Genomic DNA, 19,587 nt, shown 5'->3' with positions numbered 1-19,587 from the left:
TCCTTAGAAGTAAAAAAGGTTACCTTTTCTATTACTTGTTTACTTGGACCCAAACTATTCATTACCTATTGCATCTACTGAGTTTGTCTTAGCGTAGCGTGCATTGGAACCATAGCTACAGAGTTTGGCTTAGCGTGCTTTAGAATAGTAGCTGCAGAGTTTGACCTCTCTGTTCTTATTTCTCTATATACTTGACATATACTTGCCTCCAACGTGTCCATGTGATTCCGCTGAATTTTCTATATCTAATTTTTGAGCTTTTCATTGTCCTCTAATTGTTGCATGCATTTTTATAATATGCCATTCTCTCTCCTCCAAATAACTATGAGAGGATGGGTAGTCACCAGTGTTTATAAGGTGGGTGGCAAGGCGCGCCTTGCAATCATGCCCGCTTTAGGAGCTTAGACGGCTACTTTAGGCGCTTAGGCGTCAAAGCGATGGGTGCTCACCTTAGGTTGCCTTACCGCCTTAAAAATCATGGTAGTCACACACTCGTGACACGTCACCTTTGAAGCTTGTGTATGTGAATGTACAAGTACACTTAGTGATCTGCATTAGTAAGTACTAACTGAACTGAATATCTTGATCACAAGATATATCTTTGTAGGTTGGCTTGGTTTAAGAACCCATTAGCGGGTTTATACTTCCTCCATCCCAAAAAAAATGTCACTAATTTAGTACAACTTTACAACATTTGTCCGCTTATTTCTCTGTTTTTTTGTTTTTTCGCTTTCAGTCGTGTGTGGCACAGATTTGTAGTTCAAAGGCAGGGCTGTGTCAAAGATGTGAATTAAATAATTATGCCGATCAGTGCATGTTTTTGTTGCTCTTAGTGTTTTCGTTATGATGATTTTGCTATCTCAGCTATCCGTGTCTGACAATCTGTTACCTTTTACAGGTCTTCAAGTGCATGTGAAAGTGTATTATGCAAGCATTATGCGACAATGACACACCGCTTATTCATACGTTCACACCCTCAGAAGACCAAAATCATACAAAGAATATGCCTAAATAAGTTGTGAGGCTGCCTATAAGTGTTTTTGTAAACCGATAAAAGTCATTCTACTATCTGTAATACAACCACATTGCATTATATTTTCAGCTAGGTCTCCTACTAACATTGCTTCTAACTGGCTTCTTGCGCCATTGGCGCAACCGGGTCATCTAGTACTTGGTAAAGGGTGGAAGGCTCGGCCTTATGCCTGGTGTTTTGTTCCACCCTTATCACCCTAGTTTCCGTCATACCGGTGTTATGTTCCTTGATTTTGTGTTCCTTACGCGGTTGGGTGATTTATGGGACCCCCTTGACAGTTTGCTTTGAATAAAACTTCTCCAGCAAGGCCCAACCTTGGTTTTACCATTTGCCTACCTAAGCCTTTTTCCCTTGGGTTTCCGGAGCCCAAGGGTCATCTTTATTTACCCCGCCCCCTGGGCCAGTGCCCCTCTGAGTGTTGGTCCAAACAAGAGCCCTTTGCAGCGCCCCCTCAGGGAAACTTGAGGTCTGGTTTTAGTTGTACGGATTGCTCATCCGTCGTGCCCTGAGAACGAGATATCTGCAGCTCCTATCGGGATTTGTTGGCACAGTCGGGTGGTCTTGCTGGTCTAGTTTTACCATTGTCGAAATGTCTTGTAACCGGGATTCCGAGACTGATCGGGTCTTCCCGGGAGAAGGAATATCCTTCGCTGATCGTGTGAGCTTGTGATGGGCTAAGTTGGGACACCCCTGCAGGATATAAACTTTCGAAAGCCATGCCCACGGTTATGTGGCAGATGGGAATTTGTTAATATCCGGTTGTAGAGAACTTGACACTTGACTCAATTAAAATGCATCAACCGCGTGTGTAGCTGTGATGGTCTCTTTTCGGCGGAGTCTGGGAAATGAACATGGTTTTGGGTTGTGTTTGACGTAAGTAGGAGTTTAGGATCACTTCTTGATCATTGCTAGCTTCACGACCGTTCCGTTTGCTTCTCTTCTCGCTCTTATTTGCGTATGTTAGCCACCATATATGCTTAGACGCTGCTGCAACCTCACCACTTATCCATTCCTTTACCCATTAAGCTTTGCTAGTCTTGATACCCATGGTAATGGGATTGCTGAGTCCTCGTGGCTCACAGATTACTACAACAATAGTTGCAGGTATAGGTTATGCGATGATCTTGACGCGAGAGCGATGTTACTTGTTTTGGAGGTCTTCTTCTGCTTCTTCTTTGATCAGGGGATAGGTTCCAGATCGATGCCCTGGGCTAGTAGCGTGGATGTCGTTTGAGCTTCTGTTTGTGTTTCATCCATAGTCGGATGGTGCTCTTGTGTATGATGTTGTTGTATCCATGTGGCATTGTATGCCTCTTGTAGGTATCCCCAACTATTATGTAATGGTATGATGTAATGATATCCACCTTGCAAAAGTGTCTCCAATATGCGCTTCTATCCTTGGTGGGACCTTCGAGTTCATTTAGGGTAGGGTCGCATATTGGGCGTGACAAGATCCTTGCTTGCGAGTACTTTGGATGAGTACTCACGGTTGCTTTGCTCCCGCTTTTACCCCTCTTTCCTTTTCTTCTCGGATGCCGCACCCAGACGTTGGAGCCCAGGATCCAGATGCCACCGTCGACGATGACTCCTACTACACTGGAGGTGCCTACTATTATGTGCAGGCCGCTGACGATGACCAGGAGTAGTTAGGAGGATCCCATGCAGGAGGCCCGCGCCTCTTTCGATCTGTATCCCAGTTTGTGCTAGCCATCTTATGGCAACTTGTTTAACTTATGTCTGTACTCAGATATTGTTGCTTTTGCTGACTCGTTTATCTCGAGCACTTGTATTCGAGCCCTCGAGGCCCCTGGCTTGTAATATGATGCTTGTATGACTTATTTTACTTTTAGAGTTGTGTTGTGATATCTACGCGTGAGTCCCTGATCTTGATCATACACGTTTGCGTGCATGATTAGTGTACGATTGAATCGGCGGCGGCACACCACCCTGGACGAGGACGATTTAGTTCTAGGTGTTCATAGAAGATTGCAATAGATTCAGGTGTGCGAATGAGAGGAGAGGAAGCCCAGGAGGGTAGGGGACTCACTGTTAAAGGAGATCGGTGGCATGATACGTCTCTATCGTATCTACTTTTTCAAACTCTTTTGCCCTTGTTTTGTACTCTAATTTGCATGATTTGAATGGAACAAACCCAGACTGACGCTATTTTCAGTAGAATTGCCTTCATGTTATTTTTGTGTAGAAATAAAAGGTCTCGAATTGACCTAAAAATTTACGGAGAATATTTTGTGAATATATAAAAAATATAGGTGAAAGAATCAACCAGAGGGGGTCCACCTGTTGGCCACAAGGGTGGGGGTGCGCCCTACCCCGTGGGCATGCCCCCTGGCTTGTGGGTCCACTAGAGACCTTCGAACCTCAACTCCAACTCCATATAACCCTACTCGAGGAGAAAAAAATCAGGGAGGAGAGTTCATCACATTTCATGATACGGAGCCACCACCACCTCTTGTTCTTCCTCGAGAGGGCAGATCTGGAGTTTGTTTTGGGTTCCGGAGAGGGGAAATCGACGCCTTCATCATTAACCATCCTCCATCACCAATTTCATGATGCTCACCGATGTGCATGAGTAATCTCTTCATACGCTTGCTGGATGGTGATGGTTTGGATGAGATTTATCATGTGATCGAGTTAGTTTTGTTAGAGATCGATGTTGCTATGAATTTTCTATGCTTAATGCTTGTCACTAGGGCCCGAGTGCCATGATGTCAGATCTGAACCTATTATGTTTTCATGAATATATGTGAGTTCTTGATCCTATCTTGCAAGTTATAGACACGTATTACGAGTTATGATCCGCATACGCCAAGGTGACAATAATTGGGATTCTTTCCGGTGATTACCATAGTTTGAGGAGTTCATGTATTCACTAAGTGCTAATGCTTTGGTCAAGTTCTCTATTAAAAGGAGGCCTTAACATCCCTTAGTTTCCATTAGGACCTCGCTGCCACAGGAGAGTAGGACAAGATATGACATGCAAGTTCTATTCCATAAGCACGTATGATTATATATGGAATAGATGCTCTTGCAGTAAACCACGACCACCTATGGGACCAGGGCGGCCCGTTGCTGGCTCGGTAGGGGGGGAGTCGCGTTGTAGAAAGAGCAGACCAACATGGGGCAGCACGACAGAGATCACACGGGGAGTTTATCCAGGTTTGGGCCGCCGCGAGGCGTAAAACACTAATCCTGCTTTGGTGGATTGATGGTGGAAAAGTGGTGGTGCTCTGTAGTACACTTGCCCGACAGGGGTTGCTTCGGGGTGGTAGTGACTACGTACGTACGAGGGTGTGAGCAATCTAACTTTCCAACCCCCCCGGACTGCTACCATGGGCCTCCTTTTATAGGCTAAGGGGTCACCATAGTGGCAACTTAGTCATTAGACACTGATATGAAAGCAAACAGTGCTATGATACCTAACTCTATAGGTTGTCGGTGTGCATTTAATGCACCGCTTAGTGTCACGTTGTTTGTTGCCCAGCAAGGCTTGCTGGGCTATCTTACCAACTCCATGCCTGCTTGTTCGACACATCATAGGACGGGTGTCAGTTGTAGGTTTGCTTGGTAGGAAGTGGCCGCCATGTGGCGAGTGGTTGCCACTTAATCACTCCGCGCTTTTACACCACACTAATCTATGATGTGGGTCATGGTGGAGTAGTCGGTGAGGTGATCTGGTCTCCGCGATTCCTGGCAGGCCCTGCCAGGATGTCCCAACCATCTTCTTCTAGGGGTGGCCTCGTCCCTTGCCAGGCTCACATGCCCTGTAAGGGAGGCTTATTTGACGATACTTTGCTCCTCTGTCTTGGCCTTGGCCCTTCAATCTTGATCTTGTGCCTGTGCACAATCAGGGCAACAGGTCTAGGGTGTGTTGCACCAACAGAAGCCCCCGGGCCTGCCCCAAACACGCTCCCGAGCGTCGTCGGGGTAGGGCCTAACAAGCGCACAGGCAGTGCTGCTGAAGAGGGTGGTCTCCTGAGATCTTCTTTGCTTCTTCATGAGTCTTGACTTTGGGTTAGTTTCCGGTTTCCCCGTGCGTCGTGTGCGACGTTACGAAAAAAAGCTCGGATCATGGCCTGCATGGCGCTCGGCCCCCACGATTACAGGGTGGAAACGACCATCCCATTAGCCTCCGTGCTTCTGGCTCATCCGCCACATGTCCTCCATGCCTCAGGAAGGATAGGTGGTCGACGTGGAAGACGCGGGTGTGAGTGCCGCGGTAGGAAATCAGGTGTCGTTGGTTGGAGTAGTGGGTCAGTCCTGATTCCCCATGTCCCCGGACGCGGAAGGGAGGTCGCATTGGATGAGCAGGGTGGCCGCCCTAAAGGTGAGAGGCCAGACCCCGGCCCCTCGTTTCTATAAAAGGGGGTAGGGACGACGTCTTTCCATAAACACCCTCCTCTCCTTCTTTCATGGTAGTCTTCCTCCGCTTGCTATGGTGAGGGGGCGAGGGCGCGCTGGTGCTCCAATGGTGGCAGCGAGGGCTTCTTCTCGACAATGCATCCCTCCTCCTCTGGAACTCGTGGCGGCAGAGCCCGCCGTGAGAGGAGGAGGGAAGGGGTGAGGTCGAGGTCGTCGTGGCGCTCGAGGAAGAGGAGAGTGGGGTGGCGCTCTGGTTGTGCCCCTGCCGGCGGCTCCTCCCCTGATAGAAGGCCATGCTTGAGACCATCCCCGAGAATTCTTCATCATGTTGTATGAGGGGACCCCAACTCATAAGTCGTGATCACCAAATGCAAGTGTATAGTGATACCAGAGATCAATGCTCACTTAACACACAGAAGTTGAATAATCAGATGTCAGGACCCCGATCCTAAGCCACACCGATCTAGCATGTAACACCTCATATCACTTTGCGTCCTCATGCACGGTATTCCCACGGGTGTCGCCTTACCAAGCCCGGGACCGTTTCCGCCTTTTGGCTCACGTATATGATAGTGTCGCTAGCATCCATATGACAAAGAACCCGGGCTGACCTGGCTAGTCATAAACCCAAAGTGGCACTAACTTACAGGGACAGGCATACATGACCCAGCAACGAACGTGTCGGTCATCATCGAGTGAATCCGGGATGTAGCAGCTGGGCTAATAGGACTCCGAAAAATTCGAGCTATAGCAGGCTAACAGGACTGCGATCGACACGGCATGACATTTCCCTGAAGGGACAGACACAGGAACGAAGGACACATGCCGTCTAGCCTAAGTGTTCCGGAGCAGTAGCAAGCTACCAAGGCTCAGTGGAAACACTAGGAGACATTTCCCGGTAAGAGAGGCTACTAAGGATAAACAACTAGATAGTCAAATCCCACACATACCAAGCATTTCAATAACATACACACAATATGCTCGATATGTGCAAATACAACATGGCTTCACAACATGACTCTACAACTCAAGTATTTTATTCAATAGGCTCCGAGGAGCGAGATATTACAAACATGGGTCTTATGACCCAACATTCAGAGCATACAAGTCAAAAGCACAAGTGGAAGCTTAACATGTCTGAGTACAGACAACTACAAATGAAAAGGGCTAAGAAGCCTGACTATCTACCAGATCCTGTTGAGGGCACAAGATCGTAGCTGAGGTAACAAGCTAAACATCGAAGTCCATGCGGAACTACTAGCGAGACTGAAGTCTCTCTGCAAAATTATAAATTAAGCAAACATGAGTACAAATGTACCCAGCAAGACTTACATCAGAACTAATTACATATGCATCAGTATCAACAAAGGGGATGGTGGGGTTTAACTGCAGCAAGCCAGCTTTGACTCGGTGGCTATCCTGAACTACGATTGCAAGTAACTCTTTTGAGGTGGCGCACACGAGTCCACATATCCACCATATCAATACACCACTATGGATGCTCTCTTGTCTCCCTATGAGAACGCCATCCATAGAACTCACGCTTATCTTGCGTATTTTAGAATATCCACTTTCACTTGTCTATGAACTATATACGTAACCCAGAGGTCCTTTACCACGGACGCGGCTATTCGAATAGATTATTTATAAGCCTGCAGGGGTGTACTTCTTCATACATGTTTCCACCACTTAGCATCTGCACACGACATGTGCTCAGCAGACTTCAAGTGAAAGCCGATGTGGGTGTAGACCACAACCTACCTAAATACTGAAGTCTATAGTCTAGGTTTATCGCCTATTCAGGTTCCATCCACAGGGAGTCTGGCCGAGGTTTCCACATACGGCACCGAACGATGTGTGCAGGGTTCCCAAGACACCAAACGGGTGACCGGTACACCGTGCCATGTGCCTATCGATCACAGCCCACCCCGGGTCAGCGCTGCACATGGCCTCTAGCATACTACAAACACCAGAAACTACTTGCAACTCCTGGACAGAGGACTAGGGTGGTTAAGAAGTCAAGCGGGGTCATATTTCAGGGCCCAATGCATGGTAGTAGTTGTCTCATGGATCACAAACACAGAACTCAGTTCCTGAGGACGGCTTCAATGAGACAACCCACCATGTACTCCTACATGGCCTCTCACCGCTACCTTTACCAAATCATGTTCACACACTTAGCTCACACACAGTAGGACATGTCCACAACCTTCCAATTCATTCCCGGTGAATCATAGCAGACTCAACTCTAAGCGGTAGCAGGCATGACAAACAAGCATGAATGACTAGGCACATGAGGACTCAAAGAACTCCTACTCATGCTAGTGGGTTTCATCTATTTATTAAGGCAATGATAGGTCATGCAGAGGATAAGGTGTTCAACTACCGCAGCATGTAACAGTTGTCTCGTTGTTGTCGTAATGCAGTAAAAGAGAGCAAAAGTGAGAGAGTGGGATTGTATCAGAATGAACAAGGGGGTTTTGCTTGCCTAGCACTTCTGAAGATGATATAACTCTTCGTCGGTGTCATAGAACTCATCATCGAAACCACGTCTATCGAGAGGGTCAATTATCGGCAATGGAGAAGGAAGCACAATCAATGCAATGTACAATATGATGCATGATCATGACATGGCAAAATGAGTGTGTTGGGCTAATGCAACTAAAACCAGATGGGTTTGAGTCATTTTGATCCAATGGTTCAACCCCAAACTCATCTTATGAATTTAAATAGTGCTTATCATGTTTTGCACTAAACAACAATGTTAAGTTGTTTATACATGCATGAAACCAGTACAGATGGATAGATTGGATTTTTGTGATCATTTTTCATATATAACTTATTTCATTCTGAGTTACAGATTAATTTCTATGAATTTTAGAAGTTTTGGACATTTTCTTCAATTTCCTGAATTAAGTTTAATCCAGAAAATGTCTTACTGCATCAGCACTGCGTCACTGTGATGCCAGCAGGTCAACTGTGGCTGACTAGGTCAAACCTGACCAGTGGGGTCCACTAGTCAATGACTTAGGGAAGGTTAGTGTCAGTGACAGGTGTGGTCGGGTCAACTTGTGACGTGGCCAGGTCAAACTGACCTATGAGGCCCGTGTGGTTAGTCAAATATAAACAGAAACTAAGCCAGGTTGATTAGGTAGTGGGGCCCGGCTGTCATAGGCTCTGGGAGGGTTAGCTGGCCGTGATTAGCACTAATCACGCGGCCACGTCGGCAGTCGCTGGAGCCTCGCCGGCGGTGACCTCGAACCGTGGCGGAGTTCGCTCGGAACTCGCCAGAGGCGATGAATCGATGCTCCAGGGGCACCAGAAGGTAGCCCGTGCCCGTGCGCATCTAGGGAGACCAACGGGAGGTGTGGGGGTGGCCGCAGTTCACCAGAAGCGAGCTCCTGGCGGCGGTCGGAGCTACGGGCGTGCTCAGGTTGGAGCTAGGGGGCATGAGGGGAGGAGCTGGTGGTGGCTACAGGCTCCTGGAGCTGCGTTGAACACACTAGCTTGCTCAGCTTCGAGCTACCGTGGCTCTAGCCACGTCGGTGACAAGGCACGGCGGCGGCGAGCTTCAGCCGCGGTGGTGAGCAGGGCTATAGAAGGGGAACAACGGCGGGGAGATAGGGGTTCGGTAGATGAGCTCACGGCGGGGTCGTCGGTGATCTCAGCATGCTCGGGGATAGCTTGGTGACTATGAATCAGTCGATGACGGCCGTCGGTGCAGAGGACGAAGATGGCGTCGACGATGGCGCTCCAGGGTGTTCGGCGTCTTGTGGCTCGGCGGAGAGGACGGGGGCGTCATGGCGGAGCTCGGGGGCACATCGGAGAGGCTCGGAGATGGTTGTGGCCATGGTGGAGCTTGTTGGCGATGACGGCTGCGTTCAGTCGCGCTCGGGGAAGGGACTAGAGGGCGAGGGAGAGAGTAGAGAGTGAGGGAGAGGAGCTAAGGGTCACGGGGCGTCTCCGTGGCATCGCTAGAAGGCCCGGGGAGGAAGCAGGAGGTGGCCAGGGGCGAGCGCGCGCGTGACAGCGAGCTACTCGTACTGGTAGGAGGAAGACGACGTAGTGGGGTGGTGGGCTGGGCTCTCTACGGTGCTGGGCCACACCTGGGCCAACTAGGTGGGCTGCAAAGTGAGGCCAGGTAAGTCTCTCTCTCACTTTTATTTCTCTTTTCTATTATTCTTTAACTTGATGGCTTTATTAAAAATACCTAAACAGATCCAAAAATCATGAAACTTCTTAATGCCACTGTTTGGGATATAACTAACAACAAACATTTTAGTTTATGATTATTTGAGCATTTAAAATATTTTATAGCATTTAAATGCCCAAATGCAAATAGAATATGATTTAATTCAGAGCCCAAATATGTCATGGAAAAATGTGCATCACCTCTGGTTACTATCTATAGCATTTTCCATAAAGATGAACATTTTTGAAAGGCATTTGGATTACTTAAAATATTTGAGGTGAACCTAGTGAATTCCTTCGATGCTAGGGTTCAGGCAATCCCCATTTCAAGTTCATTTGAAACTTTAACATTATGACACTCATGAGGCTAGCCTAATGCATTGCCAGTAGCTAGGGATGTGACATCAGAGTCTTACATCCATACATACCGTCTTACACAAATTATGACCATTATGGTCAAGTCTTACATAGATAAAGCCTTAAGGGTTGAACATCAAATAAAACACAAGCGGCGGAAATCTTCGTCGATAAGAAGAACCCATGCTATCTGCCTTAACCATAGAGGCATTATGACTGGGAAGCGTCCTAGTTCGCATGTTCGTCACCAAAGAACTCTTCCTCGAACTCCTGTTCCTCCATGCCTGGCCAATTAAATAACCAGTGGCAAGCCAATGAGTACTTTGAATGTACTCACAAGCAACCCATGTTTTTCGATCAAGCTAACAATGCATGATGTAACAAGTATGCAACCTAGCAGCCTGCTAGTTGGAAAATTAGTGACATGTCTTCTCAACTTGTGAAACATGCATCAATGATCTCCGGTAACCATGTGAGCTGGTTACAAATATCAACATAAATAGAATTTAGAACAACTCTAGCTTTTATAGCATGTCAAGTCTTTACTTGACCCACAAGGGGTAGAGTGATTGCACATGTTTTGTTGGGATGGTAATCATACATTAAATCTAATCCATTATTTAACACACACACAAGCTTGCTCTGGTGCACCACTTCTTTCTCAAGTGGTGACCTAGTTCAACATCTCCCATGGGCATTAGGGGCACCCAGTGGGGTTTTTGAAAGAAGGCAACCCCGAGTGGATCATGGCACACATGCAACATCGTGCGTCAATGCGAAGTGTTTTTCATCGCATTTCTAGCACATGGTAGAGATATGAACATGCAATTACCAATGGGCATGCATCAAAGCAACGATCATATCAAGCTCGAAATCAAAAACATCATCATGCATACGGAAAAACTTTATCGATGAACAAGAGGGGTGGATCATGGTCAAAGGGTTGCTTGCCTTGGTTGGCTTGGTCTTCAAAGTCTTCAAGTCCTTCTCCTTTTTCTTCTCCAACTACTTCGTCAAATATAGGATCTATTTGTTCTAAAAGAAACAATGGGAAAAAGGCAATAGCAAAACAGAAAAACCAAAGTGCTCAGAAAAATGTCAACATATTTTTGTTAAATACTAGGGAGGAAACTAAGAAGGGAATTCCTAGTTTTGGATTTGGAGTTAAGGAATAGTGGAAATGGATTTTCAAAGAACGATTGAAATGCCCAAACTTGAATTTAAATTTGAATAGTACAGAAAATTGTGATGCATGTGTATGAAAGTTACATCAATAAATAGGTGGGATTATTCTAAGACTTCAGGAGTTGGAATTATTGCATTTGGATAAATATTTTATCCTAAGGAATTTTTAGAAGACTGACAGAAAAAGAAAATGAAAAATGGCACTGTGCCACTGGGCCAGATATGCCACAGTGCAGCAGGCCCAGAGGAGTTACAGCCCGTGCGAGTCTGCCAGGTCAAAGGCGTAAAGGCAAAATAGGCCTTCAGCCAACACAGCAAACCGATACACGCGCACGCGCGTTTTAAACCTGACGGGTGGGGCCCACCCGCCAGAGTGTTGACCGACGGGCCCCACGGCCGTCGTCATCAACCTTGTGCCAGAGAGGAAGGTGAGCTCACCGGTGTTGCTCCAGGGCATGGCGAGGCAAGTGGATGGCACCGGCATGCTCAGCTTCGAGTCGCCGACCTAGGGGAGCTGTAGGGGGTCGCCGGCAACGATATTACCTAGCGGAGGAGCTTCGGGCGTCGACGGCTCCGGCCGTTTCCGGCTGCAAACGAAGTGGCAAGGAGAGGGGAAAGGGTCACTGGACCGTGGAGGTTCTAGATCGAGGCCAAACGGGGGCGGTGGAGGCTTGTACCTCGCGAACTCCGGCGAGCCAAAGCGGCGGAGCTCGAGGTCGGGTGGTCCCGGAGACGAACTGGGGGTGCAGGGGGTGGATTAGGTGGTGCAGAGAACGACTGGTAAGGAGAGAATGGCACGGGGAGGCCTATAAATAGCATGCCCGTGGCTCACCGTGGACCGGTGCGCCGGCGAGGCTGTTGCCGTCGCTGTGGGTAACGGGGGCTCAAATGGGCGTGTCCGAGGCATTTGTGGAGGATGTCTACGACCAGGGGAAGGAAGAGAGACAGCGGGGGAGTGTCAGGGCATCGCGCGTGTGAGCGTGCTCATTGGAGCTCTCGGGCGGCCGTAGTGCGCGTGCGAGGGAGGCAGCTGGAGGGAGAAGGAAGAGGGGGACCAAGCCGTAGCATGCCGCGGACGCTGAGGCGTATCATCCGTCATGCTTGGGAGGCCCGAGGTGGCCGAAGGTGGTTGGCAAGGGGCAGCTACAGTGCAGGAGCGTACTGTAGCATGCTCAAGAGCGCGTCTACGGCTGTCATGGCCATTTTTTGGAAAGGTGGGCGCGACCAATTATTTCTATAGCTCTAGGGGGATTAAATAATGTGGAGAGGGCTTTGGATTCCATGGATGGCCACTGGAGTGGGGAGGAAGGTGAGAAAGAGAGATAAACTGCTGTCTAGGGAGGTAAATGAGGGTGTTTCACCCTTCAATCATTGAGCAATGGCCAGGGGAGAGTTACTGGGGGTAGAAGAGGTCTAGGAGGGGATCTGGAAAAAGCTTGAGCCCGTAGAGATTAGTGGAAGAGGTCAAAGTGGTGTTTTCAGAAAAATGGCAGAAGGTGTTTGTTGCTGGTTTGGGCAAGAAGATGAACTCCTCTTGTCATGAGGCTTGACAGTGTCAAATGGCATGATAAAATAATAGGTTCCACCAAGATTGAGTCCATTTGGGCAAAGTTGGCAATGCAACTTTTGTAAACCCTAGAAATCGACAAAAATGAGTTTTCCAAGATCTAGTCATGCAAAACTATTCCCCTTGATGCACCACTTGGTGTAGTGTCATCATTTAGGGTTTAGAGAATGTCCACAAAGTTTGAGAGCAAAAGAGGAAAGTTGACAATGTAAAGTTGTTCAAACATGATTCTGGACAAAGAGGGTTTTGGGGCACTTTTTTGAAGCAAAACTATTTGGATTGGGATGAAACTTTGCAAGATCATTTCTGGCCTTAAGAAAAAGCCTTTAAATAAAATAGAAAAATATCTTTTAAAAATTAAATTTTTGTGGTTTATGGGAGTCCTATACCTAATAGGAGTCAAACATACTCTTTGAAAGATTTTTCATACCCCAAATCAAGTACTGTCGGATTTAGGGTTCCGGTAGACCCTTGAGGTTCGAACTCCACGGTGTGCATGGAGGTTTCGCCTTCTACCTACCTGTTCCTCACCGAATCACTAAAATCTGGACTATGAGAAGCACAACACAAGAGACACATGGTTTATACTGGTTGATGCCACCATTGTGGTGTAATACCCTACTCCAGTGTGTGGCGTGGTGGATTGCCTCTTGGGCTGATGATGAACAATACAAGGAAGAACAGCCTCGCGAGGGTCTGTTCTTGTCGTGGCGTTGTCCCTTTAGAGGGGTTGATTCTTGATGCCTATCTTATCTCTAGATTCCTATCCAGATGCCTCTACCCTGCGGGTGGCTAGTCCTATTTATAGGCAAAGGCCCTAGGCCTCTTCCCAAATATTGAGCGGGAAGGGCGCCAACAAATGGCCATTTTGAAGGGGAACATCTAGTACACTTATGCTGACTAAAGTTGGTCCTCGCCTGTCAAAGGATCTGGTGGTGACGCCGACTTGGGCTCCACGATGACCTCCATCCTGCCGTTGACTGGTCTTGGTCTTGTTGCACCAAAATGGATGCCTTTGCTTGATGCTCTCGCCTGCGCTTGCTCCCCTTGCACCAAAGAGGAAAGAAGGACACTACGCGGGCTGGCGCCCGGCTGGCGCCCTTGGTCGTCATGGCTTGCGTCATGGTCACCTCGCGAGGTACCCCGCCTTGAACTCTCCGCCTCCTCGTGATCCATCCTGACGAGGCCGTGCCTGAGGAAGCTCCTTGTCGTCCGCCCCGTGAGGCTTGGCCCCTCGCGAGGGTCTTGAGCTTGTGTTGATGAAGACGGGCCATGCTGGGCCCCCTTTGAGCCACGCCGCAGGCCGCAGGCAGGCAAGCCTGGGGACCCCCGTTCCCAAAACCCCGATAGTAGCCCCCGGGCCCAAGGCGCGCCCGGACTTGGCCGAGCAGAGAGGCGAAAGGGCAAGTGCGAAGCGTCGAGGGCCCTAACAGCCTGTGGCCTTGGGCGCCGCGTGGCAGTTGATTGGATGTGGGCGTCTCCGCAACCGCGCGAGTTGATAAGGAGCGGCATCTGCCCTCTGCCTCCTTTGCTCTCTCTAGTTGCTGCTCAGATCACCTTTCTTGCGCCTCTCCTTCTTGCCTTCGAAATCTCCAGATCTACTCCACCCGCGTGCCCTAGCCAGACATGGCGCCTCGCCAGGCCCCGGCCGGAGCTTGGTATTCGTCCGCCTTGGACTCGCCGAACGTGTCGGAGGCGAGCCTTGCCCGGGTGCGCTAGATGGCGGCTGCGCAGGGCGTCGATGGGGCAAAGGTGTTCAAGGCCGGCTCTGGCCCCCCTGAGGGCCAAGGGAGCACCTTCTATCCGCTCTTCATGGGCGCCATTGTCGCCGGTCTGGTGCCTCCCTTCTCTGAGTTCTTCTTTTCTGTCCTCTGCCATTATAACCTTCAAGCTCTGCACCTCCACCCCAACTCTGTCCTCCTTCTGGCAATCTTCGCCTACTATTGCGAGGCTCACGTGGGGGTGAAGCCCTCAGTGGCCTTGCTGCGTCACTACTTCTCCCTCCGGCCCTCTCGTGGTTCCGTCTCTCCGTGTGCGAGCTTCGTCGCGTACAGCAGCTCCATCGCCATTTCGAACCCCCGGGAAAAGGATTGAGGGCTTCAGGAGCAAGTGGGTCTTGGTTGATGCTGGGCGCGTCCACCCCCGGCTAGTCTCGCCCACGGGGCACCCCTCGAGCTCCGACGACTGGTCTCGAGTGGAGCTTGTGGATCCCCGCGCAAGGCTGGTGTTGGAGAAGATGGATGCGGATCTCAGGCCGGCCAACATGGCGGCGGCGAAGCTGACTGGCGCCTCGCTGCTGAGGGAGTTTCTGGAGCATCAGCTGGCTCCGCTTCATCAGTACTCGCTTCCGATGTGGAGGCCCCACCCGAGCCCCGCGATTCTGGCCGATGAGGATCTGGCCGCGGTCCTCCAGTCTTTGGTCGGGGGCGACGTGGCAAGGCTGAAGGGCGCTCCGACGCCCCTGTTCCTTCGTGAGGACTGGGAGCAGGTTGTGGGGTCCATGCCCGTCTTCAACGGGGACGGGCCTGCGCCCGCGGAGGCTCCCGAGGACCTGGTGGACGTATCCTCCGGTGACTCCAGCGAAGAGAGGGAGGAAGGGGAGCGGGAAAAGGGGGCTGACTCCGAGGCAGAGTCAAGGGCTCCACCTCTTCGGCGCACGTCACACACTCTCCGCCTCCCTCTGAGTTACGACGACGAGGGTGATGACGAGGAGGGCGGTGAAAGCCTGCCCCTGGTCCCGAAGAAGGACCGGACTGGGCTGATCCCCCGCGGGTCCGCCCCAGTCCCGAGGCGATCCGCAGGCGCTCCACCTGCACCCGCGCTCCTCGAGGCTGATCCTTGCAACCGGCTCTCGGGCTTCAAGTACGGCCGGAGGCTGCTCGAGCCCGCGGGCGACGACCTGTAAGTGCTTGATCCCTGTCTTGTTTCTTGTTTCGTCGCTGAGGCTTGACGGTCTTATCTCCTGGCTAGGCCGGCGCCCACGGGAAAGAAGCCGAAGGGGGCTCCTTAGTCTCCGTCCGCGGCAGCGCCTCTGCTCGCGAAAGAAGATGGACGTGACTCATGGGCCTCTCCTGCCCGGATGTCCTTGTGAGGCCTTGCCGAGCCGGCGGGGGCGAGCTCGGCTCCCATGGCCCAGGCGACTCCCAAGGCGCCCTCGCTTGATGCCGCCACCACAGCCGCTGGGGCGCAGCAGGCTCCGCCTCAGGACACCGTGGTCACACTGCCGTCTTCTCCTCCTACTCCGCCGTCTGCTGCTTCCCTGTCTCCTCCTACTGTTCTGGATCGTGCCACTGCCGAACTGGACCGTCTGCGGCGGGATCTTCTGAGAGCCGACCCTCGTTTAGTGGCCGGGCGCTTGGAGCTAGCCTCTGGCTGGATTCGCTCCGATGCTTCGATTCGGGCGGCGCTGGTCCAGGCCTCGACAGCCTGCGACGAGGAGAAGCAGGCCGTCCTTGGGGCGAAGGCTGCCCGCGACGCCGCCTTGGGGGAGGCGGCTAATGCCCGAGGTCATTGCGAGGTGCTGGAGAGTGAGCTGATGGGCCTGCAGGACCGGCTTGCCGAGGAGGCTCGCCTTCGCCAAGAGCAGGAGGACGGCATGAAGGCTCGCGAGGCGGCCGTCAAGGACTGCGACGCCAAGCTCAAGAAGTGCCATGACCACCTAGGCGCGCTGGAGCAAGAGCTGGAGGCGAGGAAGGTTGAGTTGGACGGCAAGGCACGGGTTCTTGCCGAGGATCGTGTGGCCTTTGCGGAGATGGAGGAGAAGGCCCGCACTTCACTGAAGACGCTTTATGAGAGCGGCCTGGAGAGCCCGCTGGCCGGCGAGGAGGACGGCCCCGCCAAGCTGCTTCCTTTCCTGGTTCGTGCTCTTGAACATGTCGCACTTGGCCTTGGCCCTACGGCTGAGGCCGAGTCACGCGTCTTGTCTTCCGCGGCGCTGACGCGGGTCTTCACCCACATCTATCTTCGCGACCCCAACATCAACCTCGACAGCCTGCTGGAGCCAGCAAGCGGCGAGCATGCCGCTGCCGCTGCTGAGGCCGTGAAGGGTCGTGCGGAGGCTCTGCTGGGGAAGTTCCGGGCCTTCAGCACCAGGCCGAAGCGGAGCGCTGCTAGCCCGGCAGCTCCACAAGGCGAACCCGCTACGCGGAACTCCACGACCGGCAAGTGACTCCGTTGTGGCTCCCGTCCTGCTTTTAGTTTCTGCACATGTATTAGGCCTCGGGGAGGCGTTAAAACTTGCATTTGGTGCTGTGATAACAGTATGGACTGTAATATTTGCTTTTGAATTCCTTGAAATTTGCGCTATTTCCTTCCTACTTGCTTGTGTCCTACGCCGGCAGAGCCCGGCCCCGCGCATACCTCAGCCGCCGTTAGCCCCGACCGGAAACCAGGACGGGACCAAGGAGTGAGGGGCTACGTGACAAGTTAGGCTCCTGAGTCGCGATGCTCAGGAGTCCCCCTTGGCGCTCGAACAGCAAGTAGGGAGGTGAGATGTGGGGGTGGATCTACCGTTCTACGTCTGCAGAGCCCGGCCCCGCGCATACCTCAACCGCCGTTAGCCCCGACCGGAAACCAGGACGGGACCAAGGAGTGAGGGGCTACGTGACCAGTTAGGCTCCTGAGTCGCGATGCTCAGGAGTCCCCCTTGACGCTCAAACGACCTTCATACCTTGGCTCCGCTCGGGGAGGGACGTGCGACGAACCAGGCCCGGGAGGCCTGGCTGGGTGGCGTGCGTCTGGGCGTGACCCAGGCGTAGCCCCCGTGCCCAGCCCCCTCGCGCGGCACTCCCGAGGGGAGGCGTTGCGATGAGGCTAGACACTGAGCTCTGGGCTCCCTGAGGTTGATGCGGCCCGGGGGCCACCCTCAGTTGTTTATCACCAGCGCGGAGCATAGCGCTTCCGTATGCGTACGGGCATAGCCGCTCCTCGGCAGTGTCGTCAGCCAGCGCGGAGCATGGTGCTTCCACTGGTGCGTGGGAGGGGGCTCCCCTCCGGGAGGAGCCCCCGGGGCGTGTACAGCCCCGCCCTGACACGTGGCTGGCACGGTAGGGCTTGACGAGGTGTATCTGGGCACCCGTGAGCCAGCGCGGGACTCACGGGGCCCTACCTCAAGGCGGGTTGCGCCTGGCTCTGGGCCTTATCTTGGAGTGTGTTCCTGCAAATTTGGCTAGATGTCGATGCTCTACGTCCACGGGTCCCGGCTCTCGGGCTGGTCTCAGCCGTCGCTGGTATGCCGGGGCGCGATGCCGTGGGCAGACCAGAGGGTGAGGGCCGGAGAGCCGGTAGGAGCCCTGAGTCGCGATGCTCAGGCACCCCCCCTTTAACGCGCAAGCTGGGTTAGATGTCGAAACTCTACGTCCTCGGGTCCCGGCTCTCGGGCTGGTCTCAGCCGTCGCTGGCATGCCGGGGCGCGATGCCGTGGGCAGACCAGAGGGTGAGGGCCGGAGAGCCGGTAGGAGCCCTGAGTCGCGATGCTCAGGCACCCCCTCTTTAACGCGCAAGCTGGGTTAGATGTCGAAACTCTACGTCCTCGGGTCCCGGCTCTCGGGCTGGTCTCAGCCGTCGCTGGCATGCCGGGGCGCGATGCCGTGGGCAGACCAGAGGGTGAGGGCCGGAGAGCCGGTAGGAGCCCTGAGTCGCGATGCTCAGGCACCCCCCCTTTAACGCGCAAGCTTGCGACATCCAAGAAGAAAAAGGTACCATGAACAGGCACCAAACAACAAGCATGACGGGTCGAAAACATGGCCCTAAGATAAATGCAAGAGGGGTACATGCCACTGGGTCTGACCCGAGCGGCTTGGGGATAATGCAGCCCGAGGGGCGCCCCCAGCAGAGTAAGCTAAGAACATGAAATAAAAGAGATACACGCCACAGGGACGGACCCACGCGGCCTGGGAATAATGCAGCCCTGAGGGCGCTCCCAGCTAGAAATGAAACTAGAAAGATGTCACCTGATGACGCTGAAGACGAAGGGGTGTTGATGCAGCAGACTCGGTGGGCTGCGGGAGCAAATCCTCACGAGCCCCCAGGCCCTGGGGTCTCGGGAGGCTCCGGAGGCGCTGGTGGCTCCTCGCGGACCGTCTCCATCTCCACCAGGGCTGCGGAACGCCTGACCTCTTGAGCCTCCAGGATGGCCCTCATGATGCGCTGGTACGCAGCAGCTGCGTTCGGCGAGCCGTAAGGCATGCGAACGTAGCTGTGAGGTGGACCCTCGCAGCGTCCCACTCGCGAAGGCCAGAGGCGCTCCTGAGACGCGGCTTGGTTGAGCCCTGGTATGTCGATGCAGACGCGCAGCCCACCATCCTCGCCTGGATGGGGGGCCACAGCGGGTAAGCGGCGGCTGCCTCTCATGACCCTTGACTCCTGTAGCTCCTGAATGGCCTTGCTGACGAACTCCTGAGGGTTTGGCCCTCCTTGCCTTGCTCCTTCTTGATGGAAACGTGCTTCGAAACACGCCTCCACGTGGTGCCCAAGCGCCTCCCTCGTGACCTTGGCGAGGTCGACGGCCCTCCAGGGGAGAGCCCCCGAGCCCTGCCTGAGGAGGGCGCCGGGCGCGCTTCCCTATGCGATGGAAGGAGGTTCCCCCTGAGCAGGCGCGGGTCCTGAGGGACCTGCCTCCTGAGGGGCCAGGCCGGCCGATGTCTTCTTCTTCTTGGGGGCGGCCTCGGGAAGCCTCCTGCTTCCGCGATCCGGGTCTTCCAGTGATGCGGCCTGAAAGGCTCTCTCTAGGGAGCAAACTGCGTCTCTCTCTTTGCAGGGCACCGTGATGACTCCGCCGCTTCCTGGCATCTTGAGGACGTTGTAGCCGTGGTGGGTTACGGCCATGAACTTGGCCAGCGCTGGGTACCCGAGGATGGCGTTGTACGGCAGGCGA

This window comes from Triticum aestivum, chromosome 2B (assembly GCF_018294505.1).
Source record: "Triticum aestivum cultivar Chinese Spring chromosome 2B, IWGSC CS RefSeq v2.1, whole genome shotgun sequence".
NCBI classification, from domain to species: Eukaryota; Viridiplantae; Streptophyta; class Magnoliopsida; order Poales; family Poaceae; genus Triticum; species Triticum aestivum.
Note: the sequence above shows the minus strand (reverse complement) of the source record.